This window comes from Zalophus californianus, chromosome 8 (genome assembly GCF_009762305.2).
Source record: "Zalophus californianus isolate mZalCal1 chromosome 8, mZalCal1.pri.v2, whole genome shotgun sequence".
Lineage (NCBI taxonomy): Eukaryota > Metazoa > Chordata > Mammalia > Carnivora > Otariidae > Zalophus > Zalophus californianus.
Genome location: NC_045602.1, coordinates 67,903,484 through 67,919,869, shown reverse-complemented (window position 1 = coordinate 67,919,869; position 16,386 = coordinate 67,903,484). Strand labels below are relative to the sequence as shown.

General features: G+C 38.0%; 1 long non-coding RNA gene across 1 annotated transcript in view; it reads left to right on the top strand.

Annotated features, from left to right (window-relative positions):
• Positions 1 to 3,480, top strand: part of LOC113937103 — a 68,565-nt gene extending 65,085 nt beyond the window's left edge. Inside the window, exon 3 of the long non-coding RNA XR_003524500.1 lies at positions 3,335 to 3,480. This is a non-coding gene — a long non-coding RNA (uncharacterized LOC113937103). The remainder of the gene's footprint in view (positions 1 to 3,334) is intronic.
• Positions 3,481 to 16,386: the final 12,906 nt, after the last annotated feature.

Sequence of the window (16,386 nt, the reverse complement as noted above, 5' to 3'; positions counted from 1 at the left end):
AGAAGGGGTATGGAGAAGGGAGTGACCAAATGACCTGTCTGGGTCCTTCTAGTTCTGAAATTATATAGTTAAATGGCATTCATAATCACTGCTTTAAATGACCTGGCTTCACAAAATAGGTAACATTAACCATTCAGCATTTTTTTCAAAGGTACATATTAGGTCTTCAAAAGATCGTTAAATAAATGAATACTTCTTTGCAACACTTTTTTTTTTACAGTGGGAAAACTTCCTATATAATAATAGGTTTCCCTAGAAATAAATGTACATATAGGAAATATATATCAATATATATTTATCATTTGTGTATTTTTAAATTCTATCATTCATTCCATATACATTAGCTAACATTCTTCTGTAGAGAAAACTTTTACTCATGAATTAGGCTATTTAGTATGCCATGACTATAGTTCCCACGGAAAAGCCAGGATAAATATATAATAATTTTTCTTTAATACCAACTTTCAGGAGTACACCTAATAGTCAATTCCAATGGTATCGACTCATTTTTTTTTTCTGAAAGAAAGAACAAGATTTATTATGAGGAACTGGCTTATGCATTATGGAGGCTAAGAAGCCCCAAGATCTGGAGTCAGAAAGTTGGAGGCCCAAGAAAGCCAATGATACAGTTGCAGTTCGAATCTGAGGGCCTAAGAATCGGGAGAGCCTATGGTGTAAGTTCTGTCCAAAAGCCCGCAGGCTGGAGACCGGAGAAGATACCATGTTTCAATTCAAGTTTGAATGCAGGAAAAGACCAATGTCTCAGCTCAAGGCAGTCAGGTTAAAGGAGTTCCCTCTTACTCAGGAGGATCAGCTTTTTCCTCCTATTTACAACTTGAACTGATTAGATGTGGTCCACCCACATGGGGGACAGCAATCAGCTTTACTTACTCTACTGATTCAAATTCAACTCATTTTTTGTTGGTTGGGTGACTTCTTCAGCTCAGGTCATGATCCTGGAGTCCCGGGATCGAGTCCCGCATCGGGCTCCCTGCTTAGCGGGAAGTCTGCTTCTCCCTCTGACCCTCTCCCCTCTCATGCTCTCTATCTCATTCTCTCTCTCAAATAAATAAATAAAATCTTAAAAAACAAACAAAAAACACAAAAAACAAATTCAACTCATTTTTGAAAGCTTTTTTCTTCTTCATGGCCTCTTGGATACTTATGTACACTATCTGTTTCAATCAATATAGTCAGTATCCTTTTAGATTAACAAAATGTTCCAAATTTGGCCAATGAGAACTTCTTAAATCTTGCCCTCATAACCCTTTGACCCAACCTATTAGTCTTTGTTTCCCTGCTTTCTAGCACAACACAGTATCCTAAAGTTCACCTTGTATTTTTCTTTCCTCCAGCCTATAATCCTCCAGCCACTTCTCCAAGGAACCCTAATTGCTTTCTGTGATGAATGGTTTTTAGAAAACAAAATTTGGACAGCAAAATGGTGATTCCTGATAAAGTGCCATTACTCCCATGCTCTTACACTGGACAGAAATAGGAAATATAGCCTATCATCATGAATCAAACTGATATTCCAAAGGCGAATTTAACAGAATTTTCATGTAATTTTTGACTCAATAATTGTTTTTTCATACATTGAAAATCTGTGTAATTACTGAATTATTTTGCAACATAGTAAAAAAATACAAAATAACACTATCAATATTACTACTACTAACATGTTTCAGATTTCCTCTCAGTTCCTTTAATCTCTAGACTATATGCCACTTTTTGTTTGTGTTCTTTTAGCATCAAGGAAGTTTAAATTTTGTTCTGCTGATTGTCTTTTTATTAATATTTTTGGTAATGCCCATAACACCTCTTTTTCTTCAGCCAAACCATATTGTTTTACTACTATGATAATGTTTTACCATTCTAACACCTTTTTCACCCTTTTTCCTTCTCAACCATGTACTTTAGTCAACATTAGTTTTTCTTAGTGTTTAATCTTTGTCCTCTTAAATATACCAAAGCTTCTGTTATTTGTTAGCTTTATTTTTTTGTTTGTTTCAAGTTTTTATTTAAATTCCAGTTAGTTAATACAATATTGGTTTCAGGAGTAGAATCTAGTGATTCATCACTTACATATAACACCCAGTGCTCATCACAACAAGTGCCCTCCTTAATCCCCATCACCCATTTAGCCTGTCTCCCCACCCATCTCCCTCCAGCAACCCTCAGTTTGTTCTCTATAGTTAAGAGTCTCTTATGGTTTGCCTCCCTCTCTTTTCTCCCCCCCTTCCCTATGTTCATGTGTTCTGTTTCCTAAATTCCACATATGCGTGAAATCATATGGTATTTGTCTTTCTCTGGCTGGCTTGTTTTGCTTAGCATCATACACTCTAACTCCAACCACATGGTTGCAAATGGCAAGATTTTATTCTGTTTGGTGGTTGAATAATATTCCATTGTACATCTATACCACATCTTCTTTATCCATTCTTCACTTGATGGACATATGGGCTCTTTCCATACTTTGGCTTTTGTGGGTAATGCCACTATAAACATCGGGGTGCATGTATACCTTCGAATCAGTATTTCTGTATCCTTTTGGTAAATATCTACTAGTGCAATTGCTGGGTCATAGGGTAGCTCTACTTTTTAACCTTTTGAGGGACCTCCATACTGTTTTCCAGAGTGGCTGCCCACCAGCGGTACAAGAGGGTTCCTCCTCTGCATCCTTGCCAACATCTGTTCTTTCCTGTGTTGTTAATTTTAGCCATTCTGATAGGTGTGAGGTTGATCTCACTGTAGTTTTGATTTGTATTTCCCTGATGATGAGTGATGTTTAGCATCTTTTCATGTCTCTGTCTCGACTTTAAATAATATTAAAAGTATCATCTAATCTCCTTCCCTCCCATCTTTCTGTGTGTTTTAGTTATGGTACTCTTACTTTGGTATTACATTTAACACTAAATGAACTCTTCTTTAGCCCTTGTCCACAACTTTGAGATCTTTAATCTATAGTTAGATATATAAAATACTCACCACCAATCTCTTTGTCAAATTCTGCCCTATCTCTTTTTTATACAGCTCATCTTCTAGTAGTTTCCTTAGGAAGAGCTTCTGGGGACACTATCCCCTGAGTTCTTACATGTTTCACACGTTTCCTACAGCCTTCGACTGGAAGGACAACTTGAATGGAATAACATCCTTCACCTCCTTTCTTGAGTACCTTAAAGATGTTATTCCTTTATCTGTTGTTTTGAATATTTGTTAAGAAATTTGATATCAATCTACTGATTTTATTAATGGTTTTGTCATTTATTTGAGTAAATTTACTTGAATATGCTTTCAACACTCATTCTGTCCCACTTTTTCTTTTCTTCTTCAGGGAACGACATATGTGTAACCCTGCATCTTGAACAGTGATCACAGTTGAATGCCATGAAAAATGAGAGCCACCTCTCTGGAGGTCCAATCGTCTAGCTGGCTGAGCTGTTGATAGCCAAAGGCTCTGACCCCACTGTCCCTCCTCAATATCAGGATCACATTTTGTAGTCTATCACATGCCATTACTCTTTTCCTTTTTTTGGATTTAGACCACAGTATTTTAATTGTATCACATTTTAATCACATTTTAGTTTTTTTTCCAGATTACCATAGGCTGGCAAAAGCTATTTTGACTGTCTTTCTCTTTCCCTGCCCCCAATTCTGGCTGATATGGATGGACCAATAGCTATCACATACCATCTTCTGTAGTCTCATTGTGAAACACATGAAAATCAATATTCTCCAGAGTAAAATTATTTATGTTGAGGGTCCCTTTACTCCAGAATTTCCATAATTTTACATCTTTGACCACAGGTTACTACAGATAAGCCTCACACCAAATCCTAAATTAGGAATGATTATTAGATATCTACTGCATGGAAGAAAGTACTAAAAGAAGTGGTACAATGAAGATTCACCATTATTTCCTTCAGTAAGTTCAGTCTAGTAAATCAAGTCACAGACACAACCCGTATATGCGTGTGTATTTATATACATATGCACACACACATGCAGATACACATACATATCTGCCATCAAAATGTGCCAAGTACATTGAGGGCTTAAGCAAAAGAGAGATGATTCATAGTAGTGGCAATCCTGGGAAGCCTTTGTAAAATAATGGCCTTTCAGTCTTAAAGTTATAGAAAGGATTTAGGTGAAGGAGATCGGATGAGGTACATTTTAAGAAATTCAAAGTGCCTTTAAAGAAAGGGCTTAGAAAGAAAAAAGTTTGTGTAGGGAGTGGCAAATCGTAATGGTTTCATTTCAGTGAAACAGAACTAATACATTAACTACTCATAAATAATATTTTAAAAGGTGAACTGAATATTTTAGAACAAGATAAAATATCTGTACAAACAACATGAGGCCATCCAATATTTTGAGTACAAAAGTGATGAGTTTCCCAAAAATTACTCCTATAGCAGAATGCAAAATTGACTGTACAGGGAGAAAGTGGAGGCAGTAAAACTAGTTAAAAGGCAATTCCAATGGTGCAGACAAGAAAGGATAAAATGTATCCCTGGACATAAACAAAAACCAAAACCACCGATCTTTTTACAAGATTACACCTCTTTTTTAGAGAAAAAAATATGTTTGATCAGAGGGCTTTATGGAATATATGTTATCTCAGTCATCTACAAGAAAGGAAATGTATTTGTGATTTAGTCATAAGATCTAAGACCATTCCCCTGCTCAGTCATCTATGGAATAAATGATGCGCTCTGCACCATGACAAAGCAGGCTGATATACTGTTTTCACATTTAGAAATCTGAATTTACCATCTGCAATAAAGAAACTAAAAATAAAGTGTACTCTAAAACTCGCGTTCCCTCCTTTCCTTTCTTACTTATTACAGCTAATTGTATCTCTTTCCCCTCTAAAACCAAATTCAAGACATTAACATTGCCCTGCAGTTATATTTTATCTTATGCAAGGATGGTCACTGACAATCTAAGCTAATCCAGGATTTTGTTAAATAAAAAGTCCAAATAAGGTCACTTAGGTTGAATAGAGTGATTTTAGCCTTCTATCAAATCAAATATGAGGGATTCACTTTTGCTAAAATTACCTCTATGGGTCTTTGCCTATAATGTGATGAAGGTCACTGAGTTGATTAAAGAGTTTGTGGCAATAATGGGGTCTTCTGCAGATGCAATCTGAAATGATCAAAAAATTGAGAGCAAAAGCAACTTAAATGGTTCAGTGGAGATAATACACCTGAAAAAATCCATCCTCTGTGCTGAATGATTATTCTTCCAATCAGAGAGGAGTCTGAGAATAGAGGGACCACATATTCTCCCTCTGAAACTTTCAGACATCAGAAACAAGTTTAAAAATGAAAGGTAAACGGTGATGGGAAAGCAGGGGAGAACTCTAAGTGTGGAAATCTAAGTTCCTGAAAGAATTAAGGAGCTGCATCCATGAAGTGTATGAGGGCAACATCCATCTGTCTGGAACATAGAAGAAGAGACAAGATGGGCAGCACTCACCTGTCAGCTCCCAGGCCTTACCTTGCTGGTTACCTAGTTGTGTATGCACATCTTGCCTCTAACTGGTCTGTAAGTTCCCTGAGGGCAAAAGTGCCGTATCAATTGTGTTTGTATCTCCAGCACCATCCACAGGACCGTGTATTCAGGATGCTTAATGTAGTATGTATAACTTAACCAACAGCCTTAGAAGTTTCTTTACCATCTTACAATAACTGAATCCCTTGAGGGCAAAAATTATCTCTTGTTCACCACTGTATTCCCCAGAAACTAATGCATAATGGACCCATAATAAGTATTTTTTATGTTCTACTGGCATGCATGCTCGCACAGTTAAGTCTTAAAAATGAATGCAAAGATGGGATGCCTGGGTGGCTCAGTCGGTTAAGCGTTGGCCTTCGGCTCAGATCATGATCCCAGGGTCCTGGAATTGAGCCCTGCATGGGGCTCCTTGTTCATCAAAGGGAGCCTATGTCTCCCTCTGCTTGCTTCTCCCTCTACCTGCCGCTCCCCCTGCTTATGCACTCATGTTCTCTCTCTCTCTCTCCCTTCTCTCTCTCTGGCAAATAAATAAATCTTTTAAAAAAAATGAATGACAAGAGGGCACCCGGGGGGCTCAGTTGGTTAAGCGACGGCCTTCAGCTCAGGTCATGATCCTGGAGTCCCAGGATCGAGTCCAGCATCGGGCTCCCTGCTCAGCAGGGAGTCTGCTTCTCCCTCTGACCCTCCCCCCTCTCATGTGCTCTCTCTCTCTCTCTAACAAAATCTTAAAAAAAAAAAAAAAAATGAATGACAAGAAAGTGACAATATGCATAGTCAACTAATCCCCACCTATATATTGAACACTTCCTAGATAGGTAGGACTGTGCTAGCTAAGCGTTTTGAAGAACACTACTGCTAGAAATATCTGCTACTTGATTTATACCAAGTAACTAGAGAAGGCACAATCTGCATATGTAAGATGATGCTGTGTTAAAAACATTCTTTCCCTAGCCAAGATGTCCATCAACAGATGAATGGATAAAGAAGATGTGGTATGTATACACACACACACACACACACACACACACACACACACACACACACACACACACACACACACACTGGAATATTATGCAGCCATCAAAAGGAATGAAATCTTGCTATTTGCAATGACAAGGATAGAACTGGAGGGTATTATGCTGAGTGAAATAAGTCAATCAGAGAAAGACATGTATCATATGACCTCAGTGATATGAGGAATTCTTAATCTCAGGAAACAAACTGAGGGTTGCTGGAGTGGTGGGGGGCGGGAGGGATGGGGTGGCTGGGTAACAGACATTGGGGAGGGTACGTGTTATGGTGAGCGCTGTGAATTGTGTAAGACTGTTGAATCACAGACCTTTACCTCTGAAACAAATAATACATTATATGTTAAAAAAAAAAAAAGAAGATAGCAGGAAGGGAAGAATGAAGGGGGGGAAATCGGAGGAGGAGTCGAACCATGAGAGACTATGGACTCTGATAAACAAAATGAGGGTTCTAGAGGGGAGGGAGGTGGCAGGATGGGTTAGCCTGGTGATGGGTATTAAAGAGGGCATGTATTGAATGGAGCACTGGGTGTTATATGCAAACAATGAATCATGGAACACTACATCAAAAACTAATGATGTAATGTATGGTGATTAACATAACATAATAAAAAAAATTCTTTCCCTAAGGTTGGTCATGTGAAAAATATCTCAAAAAGTTAAAATAAATCAACGTCAGTCTCTAAAATCATGATGACTTTAAAAGTATTTATATTTTTAAGTATTCCTTTTTGTCTCTAAGAAATCAAGTCCTAGGATAGTAATGGAAGATTAGATAGTTCTAGAAACAATGAAAGAAAGGAAGGGAAAACCAAGTAATTCGGCACTACTCAGACACATGCACATGGATGCATGCCTGTGTGCAAGTGCGTGCACACACACACACACACACACACACACACACACACACAAAACTCTTCCCTTAGACAAGGTAAATAGCCTGCCATGAATCACAGCATAAATGCTCTTCTAGTCACCTGTGATTGTGATCTTACCAAATCCTGACAATTTTTCAGTAGGCCTGGCAGAAAGCAGTCTCTGAAAATGTCCTCTATGACTACACATGGCAGAAACCACCTCCATACTGTTCTGTGCATGGGAGAGAGAAGCAGCAGCTTGTTGTGTTAATAAAGGCTTACTTCACACACAATTAACTTGCTCACCAAACCAAAATGTTACAAATCCCAACCCCAGTGTCTATGGAACCATGAAATTAGGTGTACAAAAGACTAAAAATCCAAATTCATAATTACAAAGTTTAGGGGGTGTTTTGCATTAAGTAGAAGAGAGTCCAGGATGCACTGTGCTTGAAACAGGTCATTGCTGACACGCACATGTACACCTTCATTCACGCCTAAATGTCTTTTGAGGAGCAGAGCAGACTAGGGTTGAATGATGCACAAAGAATGAAACACTAACTGCAGCCAAGTCCCAATCAATAGCTCAGAGTTATTCCACTGTTCTGTTCACTTCGAGAAAGGTGGGGAAAAAATGACCCGAAACAAAACAAAAACCTTAGAAGAAAATCTTGTCAAAAGAAATGGGAGACCCAGAGCTTTCATTATAGACATTTTTGTGATACTGTCAGTCTTCAGAAATCAGTGCCATGCCAAAGTTTATCAATTTTAAAGAACAGGAATGATAGAGAAAGGAAATTGTTGTGTGGGTATTCTCTTTCAAATTCCCTAGTTACATCTCATGAGTTAGTTTAAAATAATTCTCTGATGACCACCACTGCACTGGAGGAACTGGGAAATGAGGTGTTATGAATAAACACTCTTTCTGGAAAAAGATATGTGGGTTTAGTGCTGGGTCCTCACAGATCCTATTTTGATCCATTCAACTTAACAAGCATTTGGGGGCCATTTCATTTCCCCATTATAGAGTGAGATGGTTGAACCACATTGTTTCTAGGGTCATTTCCAGTTTTAATGTTAATTTCTAGGTCACCAGTTATCTAAGCCAAACACACACAAATTCATATGCAAGGAACACACCCCATTGGCTCAAAACCTCCTAGGAATATCCTCCCTAGCTTTAGTATCCACCCCTAACTCAGCAAAATACAGAGTAAATAAAGTACCCATCTCTATTCACAGGGAGTGTTACTTTTTCACTAGCCCTCACTGTAGAAATCAAATTATTTACCTTCTTCATACTCCAGGTCTTAAGAATCACCTCTTCAATCAACACTACCCTAGCCCATCAAATTTTCAGTCTGTAAATCAATTCTTTTATCCCCTTTCCAACTCAATTTCTTTCTCCTTGGCACTTAGCCCTCTGCATTTTAACTTATTAATCTGATCTATTGTGAAGGATAACGAGTTCATTGAGGACAAAGATTTTTGACGTTTTTTTTTTTTCACTGCTCTATCCCCAGTGCCTAAAATAATGCTTGGCACATGGTAGGTATTTAATAAATATTCATTAAATTAATTAACACACGAGTCCGTATTTTGCTCCTAAGACAACTGTGAACTAAATTTCCAGTTAACACTGCTAAGATTTCACCCTGTCTTCTTTCCTGTTATACATCTTCAATGTTCTACCCACTTTACAGATTGTAAAAGAACTTTTAAAATGCTAATTTTAAATCTTGGTATCAGGATCCTTCTAATTTTCAACATAATACACATTCCCAAGCATACTAGGCATCAGCAAATACAACACCCATGGCTCCTTTAAAACCCACCTAAAAAAGTGAATCAAAGTTAAAAATTCAAAAATGTAAAAAAGGTTGAACATAAACAAAGAGCTAAGACAAAACAAGTTTTATTACAGAGATTCTTCTATAAGAATCTCAATTGAAGTGCAGGTTCAGGAGCCCTACAAACAGCTTGGACAACAGTCAATTAGAAATGTCTCAAGACCGTGACGATGGTTTAATACTGTGGTTTACCTTGAAAGATGAAAGGGGTTTAATGTCGGAGGAAATTGAGGCAGTCAAATGGTTTCAAAGACCGTTTTAAAATCTCCCCAAGTGAGAAGGAAGCAAGGTTACCTAAGCAAGGATGACGGGTGGATGAAAGCTGGATATTTGTGAGGAAGGTTCAAAACAGTAACTGGGAAACTCCCTAGGGAATTAAGGAGATGAATGACAGTGAATTTAAGGCTGTGACAAGAGCTTCATAATACACCAACTCAGAATTATTTGACTACCCCCACACATACAACCTTCAGGAGTCCTTATGTCCAATCATCTCCTCTATCTCACGAACAAGCAGCAAAAATTAAGGAAAATAAATTAATACTTTCATGTCAAGATTGAGAGTCAAAGTTCTAAGGATTCATTTATAATCTGCACAGTAGGGTAGAACATTCTAGATATACCCTTGTTTTACTTTAATAAAAAACAGATGAATGCAGACACACACCTTATTTCTGCATATAGAAAGGAAATCTACTACATGATAAATGGGAATGTTGAAAAAAAAAAAAAACTCCCAGAAAAAGTCCCCAACCTATTATCTCTGATTTGGGCTTTAGGGATCAGATATATTATCTTTTTAAAGTCCATCTGGAAAAGTTTCTTTGCTTTGCAAAATTAATGTTTGGATGATAAAAAGTAAGTCAACCAACTAAATTTAGTCCTTTTGACAGGAACGAAATGAAAGCAGAGACCCTCATCTTTGGCATTTGTGAAAATGAAGAGATTGCAATCTAAATTTATAATGTAGAATCTGTAAAGGTTCTACTTATTCTCATGTTTTGTGGATTGACTATATATAGCAATTATTTTTAAGAAGAGCAGCAGGAAGTAAAAAGAGGAGAGAAGCAAGGTTCTGCATTTTGAGCAGCTGTTTTTGACAGGAGAAAATCTTACACAGCCTAGGAACATAAAGAGACTCAATAAGAAAAGCAGACCACATGATGGAAAGAGCAGAGGGGATTTTAAATGTCAGTGCAAATGAGAGCAGCCTCTAGAGTCCAAGAGCATTAGCAGGGTAAACAGGACCTCTCCACATCCCACCCTTCCCTACTTACATTAATTAACATTGATCCACCCTGAAGTGGTAAGCAGATGTTGCCTTGCTTTTCCCAGGGCCCTCAAATGGGGCCATCTCAAATAAGAACCCTCATTCCTTCTACTAAAACTGATTTAACAGTCTTAATCCAAGAAAAATGTTCAACTTTCTTGTCCCAACATGCCCAAATCAAGCTGCTGGAATAATAAACGCACAAGCTTTTATAAGCGGTGGTTGAAATGGAGAGATGGGATTCTGGAGTGGTTGGGGTGTTCATAATTGTAAAAAAAAAAAAAAGTCATTATATAGGAGAGACATTCTTTGGCACTTGAGTGTTGTCTACTCTGGTCCTAGCCCTTTAAGTAAATAAAGCTGGACAACCACTGCCACACTCACTTTAGGGACCCCTCAGAAGCCCAAATGTTCTTGAAACTTCCTGCAGCCCTGCTCTGACCTTTTCTATCTCCAAGTAGCCTTCCAGTTACCTGATTCCCACACTCTCCTCTCCTCCCCTCCTCCTGGTCCTCCAATCTCTTGGCTGTATGCCTCATACCCCACCCCAGCACTGCCTCGTTTTGATGACCCAATCATACCCGTTTTTCCAGTTGACTGATTCAGCTCATCCATTCACCTATCGTTTTTGTATACACTTTGGTTTTCAATGTCCCTGAAGCTTCAGATAAAGGATAATTCCACTGGACAAATGCAAACTCTTCCTTTCCACCCAGAGAAGAGGTCCTAGACAAGAGCACCCATCTCCCAAATGGTGAAGGGTTTAGGTTTATGTAAATATTGCTGCAGTCATCTATAGAACCTCTAGATCATGTCCTCTATTCCATGTACAATTTAACATTTGGTTCACTGTAATGCTCTCCAACAACCCTACAGCCATGATTTTTGGTGATTTCAGTAAACACTACATAACTATCCAATAATGCCCTGTTTCCTTATTCCATGAACTTCTCTGCCCCAATGATCTTGTCCTCAGATCAAGCACCTACCCCCATGGCCAAATCATGGCATCACCACTACCTGGATCTCTCCACTAGTCTCAATTTTAATCATTCCATTTATCCATGCTTCTATCTAAATCCAAGCCTTCACTTTTGTACTAAATCCATATTCCACACTTAATCAGAAACTCTTCCCAGGGTGTTTCCCTGAAGTTTTCATTCTTCTTTCTCCTTTACATCATTCCTATCTGAACTCACATGCTGCAATATCTCTCATTCAAAAAGGAAGCTTCTTAATCTCTCAACCCCTACCAGCTTTATAAAAAGGCAACAAAACCTCTCCCCATGCCCCATCACACCCTATTCCATCCATCCTCCATTTTTTTAATAGTGCTTCTTATACTAGGGAAAGGAAAACTATGTATTTGTTTTTCATTTACACATCCTCACTGGAATGTAAATTTCCCAGTGGAAGAATGTGTTTGTTTTGTTCCCTTAAATATATCTAGTGCCTAGAACATGGAAGGCATGCAATTAATAGTTAATGAATGAAATACTGAAGGAGTAAATCAATTAATCTTTCATGCGAGACTCAAGGCATCCTCATGAGTTTGTCCCCAATCACAACCAATAGGCAGCATGGCTGTTCCCTCTTCTGTCTCCGCTTCTACACTATCTTCAGATGTCTTGAACCAAAGTCATTTATTATCTTCCTTTTAGCTGCCTCTGTAGCATGTCAGACTCAACAAGCAAACCTGTTTTCTTGGCCACTAATTTTTCTAAGCATCATCCACAATATATTTCCCTTTTAGTTCATACTGTCCCCAAAACACAATTCACATTAGGACTGTTTGTGCTTCAATCATATTCACATAACATAAACAATATCAGAAATCATGCCCAACCACACTAGTCAACAATAGAAAATTAACATCTCCAGGTGCGGGAGGCAGCAAAGAGGGTGCTGTGATTCACAAGCTACTTGATTATTGCAGTATTACCCTTTATGTCTATAAGGATAATAACTTCAAGATGGTTTATATACCCATTAACTGTAACATCTAAATGAATCTTCTGATTACCATGTCTTATATGACAAACCACCTGTATTCTAGATTGCCAGGGTGCTAGGTGGGTGGATGAATGGAACAGAGAATGTTAATATTATTAATTAGGACTTTAGAGACATCTAACTACTACAGAGTACAAATGTATGTAATCTACCTAAACTATGTGGGCCTTTTTGCAAAACTTCCTAGAACTAGTCTATTACTCAATTATAAATAATAGTGGTTAAGGAGTTAATATGAAACCTTAGGCATTGTTTTATAATAACTTGTCTCCATCATGAAGTAAGCACATGAAGCTAGTTTGTTACTTCATCACAATACAACAAATTACTCCTGATAACTCATACTACTCTTTACTTATGTCTCTTGAGAAGTTTAATAGAAACCATATTTTCCTTACTAATGGTGTTTATTCAAGCACTGGTATTATAGAGTTAATCTCATTTCCATTGATAAAGTCTTTGATTTGAAAGAGGAGAATGACACTTCAACATATACAGTGTGATTATTCATACACAATTCCTATCATCCTTGCAAGTATTTCTGTGAGAGCAAACAGCAAGAAAAGCCACACTGGTAGCTTCAAGATGGCAATATTCAGTACTCAGTGTTATATCGAATTTAATGTCAAAGATGAATCATTTGAAAACCTGATTAAAACCGTAAATAGAAAGCATCTAGTATTTGAGATAATCCCTTTAATACTATCTTATAGCCTTTGAAATGAAAAGGCAGCTAATAAGAAAAATGAAATCTTGTGAGGATGATTTATCAAAACCAAAACAAACTACTTAACCTCATTTCTGCACAAAAGCTGTTAACCTCCTGAAACAGTGCTGCTGCTGATTTGCTTAAATTAGAATTGTGTAAATTTGCTAATACTGAAATGTCACTCTACATCTCCCTCAGACTGAGAAAACTTATGAGATTTTGTCACTTTGGCAGGACACCGAATATTATATAATCAATACGCTTCTCCTAAATATACAAATGCAAAAAATTCATGCTATAGACCCACATACTCCATTGGCACAAGTTCTTGTGGGGCTAAATAATAGGGGTGATAATACCTTATTTATAGACAACAGGTCTTTAGGACAGGAAATCTTCTCAAAGGCTAAAAATATAGGAACATGCAATAATTCTCCACTGTGTCTTTTTTTGCTAGAGTTTGAGGAATGATATTGACCAAATGCCACAGTGAAGAAACTTTAAGGATTCAGGTGAACCACAGTTAAGAAAGGATAGATCCAAATCAACACCTTTCACCATGAGGCCAAATCCAATTACACTGTCCCCTTCCTCCACCATGTAGTATTGATTACTTACAATTCCAAATATCTGTCTTCTGATATTTTATTTATAATATTTAGGACAAACCACTCTGTGTCCCCAAACAGGAACTTGGCACTCTCCTGTTCCATGCTATGGTACATATGATTCCCAGCTTCTCAAATGTCCTGTACCAAATCCTCATAGCAAAATCCTAAATTCCTTAAGGGTTTATTTGATTCCCATTTCTTGTGTGACTGTGAAACTATAAAATGTAGAACAATAAATAAATAAATTGATTCTGAAAACATTTGTGACCAAACTCCTTTTTTATTGGTGAAGACTCAGGAACTCCAGAAAGTTTTCATAACTTGCTCAAGTATAAGAGGCAGGTATAGACTGGCTCCCAGGCCCATATCTCCCTCACTCCTAGTCCATATAACACCCTATGATTTCTCCAACTCAAGCGTAACCTCCTCTTTTCTTGATCTTCCCTGGCCTTGAATGTCCATTACACTTGTTTGACAATCACCATGCACTGTCAGTCGCCTCTCACCCTGTGATCACAATTGTGACCAATACCCCCACTTGGATCCTCAGATTCTCTCCACAGTATCCAGCACAAATGGGCCTTCAATACCATTTGTTCCAACTTACAACATTTCCAACAACCAATGATCTTACTGTCTTATAGATTTGTTGGAGCCATGAACTCAACTGAAATTACATGTCAGCAACCTGTAAGATCAAACTTAGTTTTCTCTTAGTCCTAAAGTTCTAAAATGTAGGACTTGTTTTGTTTTGTTTTTAACTGGTATAGAAGGTCCCTGTGAATAGTCTATATTTTGAGCCAAAGATTTAGGAATTCTTTATTATCATTCTTTCTTCGAATTGTCCAGCATTGTTATCAGAATCCACATCTCCTGTTCAACAGGCAACCCTAAAGTGTCCATGCCATTCACACACTTCAGTAGCAGCAGGCCACTAAACATTCCCAAGACATGTCTTCAGGGGATACTACATTCCACATGACCATCGCATATTTTGACTGCAACTAAAAAATTACTAGAGAATACTTAAATATAAATAGACCTATACAGATACAAATGTGTGTCAAAATATGAAGGTGAATTATAAATATTCATATATATTTTATATGTATACTCATTTATATACCTAAACTACCTTTCTCTGTTCCAAACTTGGGGTCAACAAACCTATTTTGCAAAAGAACAGATAGTAAGTATTTCAGGCTTTTTAGGTCATATAGTCTCTCTGGCAACTATACAAAAGCAACCATAGCCAATATATAAATGAATGGGCGCGACTATGTTCCAATAAAAGTTGATAAAGACAGGATACTTGGCTCTGGCCATAGTTTCCTGTCCTTAGTTCTTGACCATTGTTTTTCTAAATGCAAATAGCTCCACACTGGCTGTGGTAAATTAAGCTTTGTGAATTACAAAAGGCATTGTCAAAAGTAAAATGGAATAGGAGAGGACAGGAAAATCATGGTATATAGCACATTGTTAGAATTAGTATTATTTTAGTAAACATTTTAGCTTTTTATACGTAGAGTTTGGTGAACAGGGTCGTGACCTGTAACAAATTTCTTCCTACAAGTCATGGTCATCAAAAAAGCTTGGAAACCACTACTCTAGTCACACTGTTCTGTCCTACTCTGGTACCTGTTCTTGGAGAATAAACCCTTTAGTTCAGTCAGTGACTTAAGCAAGAAGTTTTAAGTTCATGAGTTAAATATTTGTAAATATCATCTTCATTACACTGTTCTGTGCGTGAAACCAAGATCCTACAGAGATTCCAACAGAGTAAACGTCAGAGCTACAAAAAAAGGTGGAGCCAGGTCATCAGGTGAAGAATCAAGTGATGCTCTGATCTGTGGCAGAGAGAATATGGGCTACAGATCAGGCAGTCATCACAGTTTCTTGGGAAGTTCCCCCAACTTCTACTGTGCTGATGTTGAAGAATCTGAGGAGTTTGACCCTTCAGTCTCCTCCTTCCCGGAGTCAGGTGGTGAGACAAAGCTGTCTGAGGTATCGCACATCTGTTCTTTTACTTCTTACCTGGCTGTCACTGCCCTCCCCAACTGGTCATTCCCGAAGGCACAGAGGATCTTGTCACCGAAGTAAGAGATGCTACCCTTGCTGCCAAAGCTACCACATGTGCCGAGGATAACTTCAAACACCTGAAGCCATGGAGCAAGGAGAATAATGGAGACCTTGTATGGCAAGTGGACAAATACACCTGTTCTTGCCTCTGCTGCTTCCCGTCAGTCAAAACCACCTCAGTGAACTTTGCACCAGACTACTTTCCCACTCCTGTACCAGACACTTGAAACTCTCATAGATCCATTTCTGTCCATTTCCACCTCGAACCCTGCCACACGCCCAAAGTTTCAGGAATCTCTGAATGGAGGTACCCAGGTGTCAGGTAGACCCATCCCATCCTCGCTGGGGACTAAGCCAAGGCTATTTTCTCATGAATTAACTTTCCCCATCTTCCAAACACATCAGATCTGTTCCCTTTTTTTGACAATTTACATCTGGCAAGT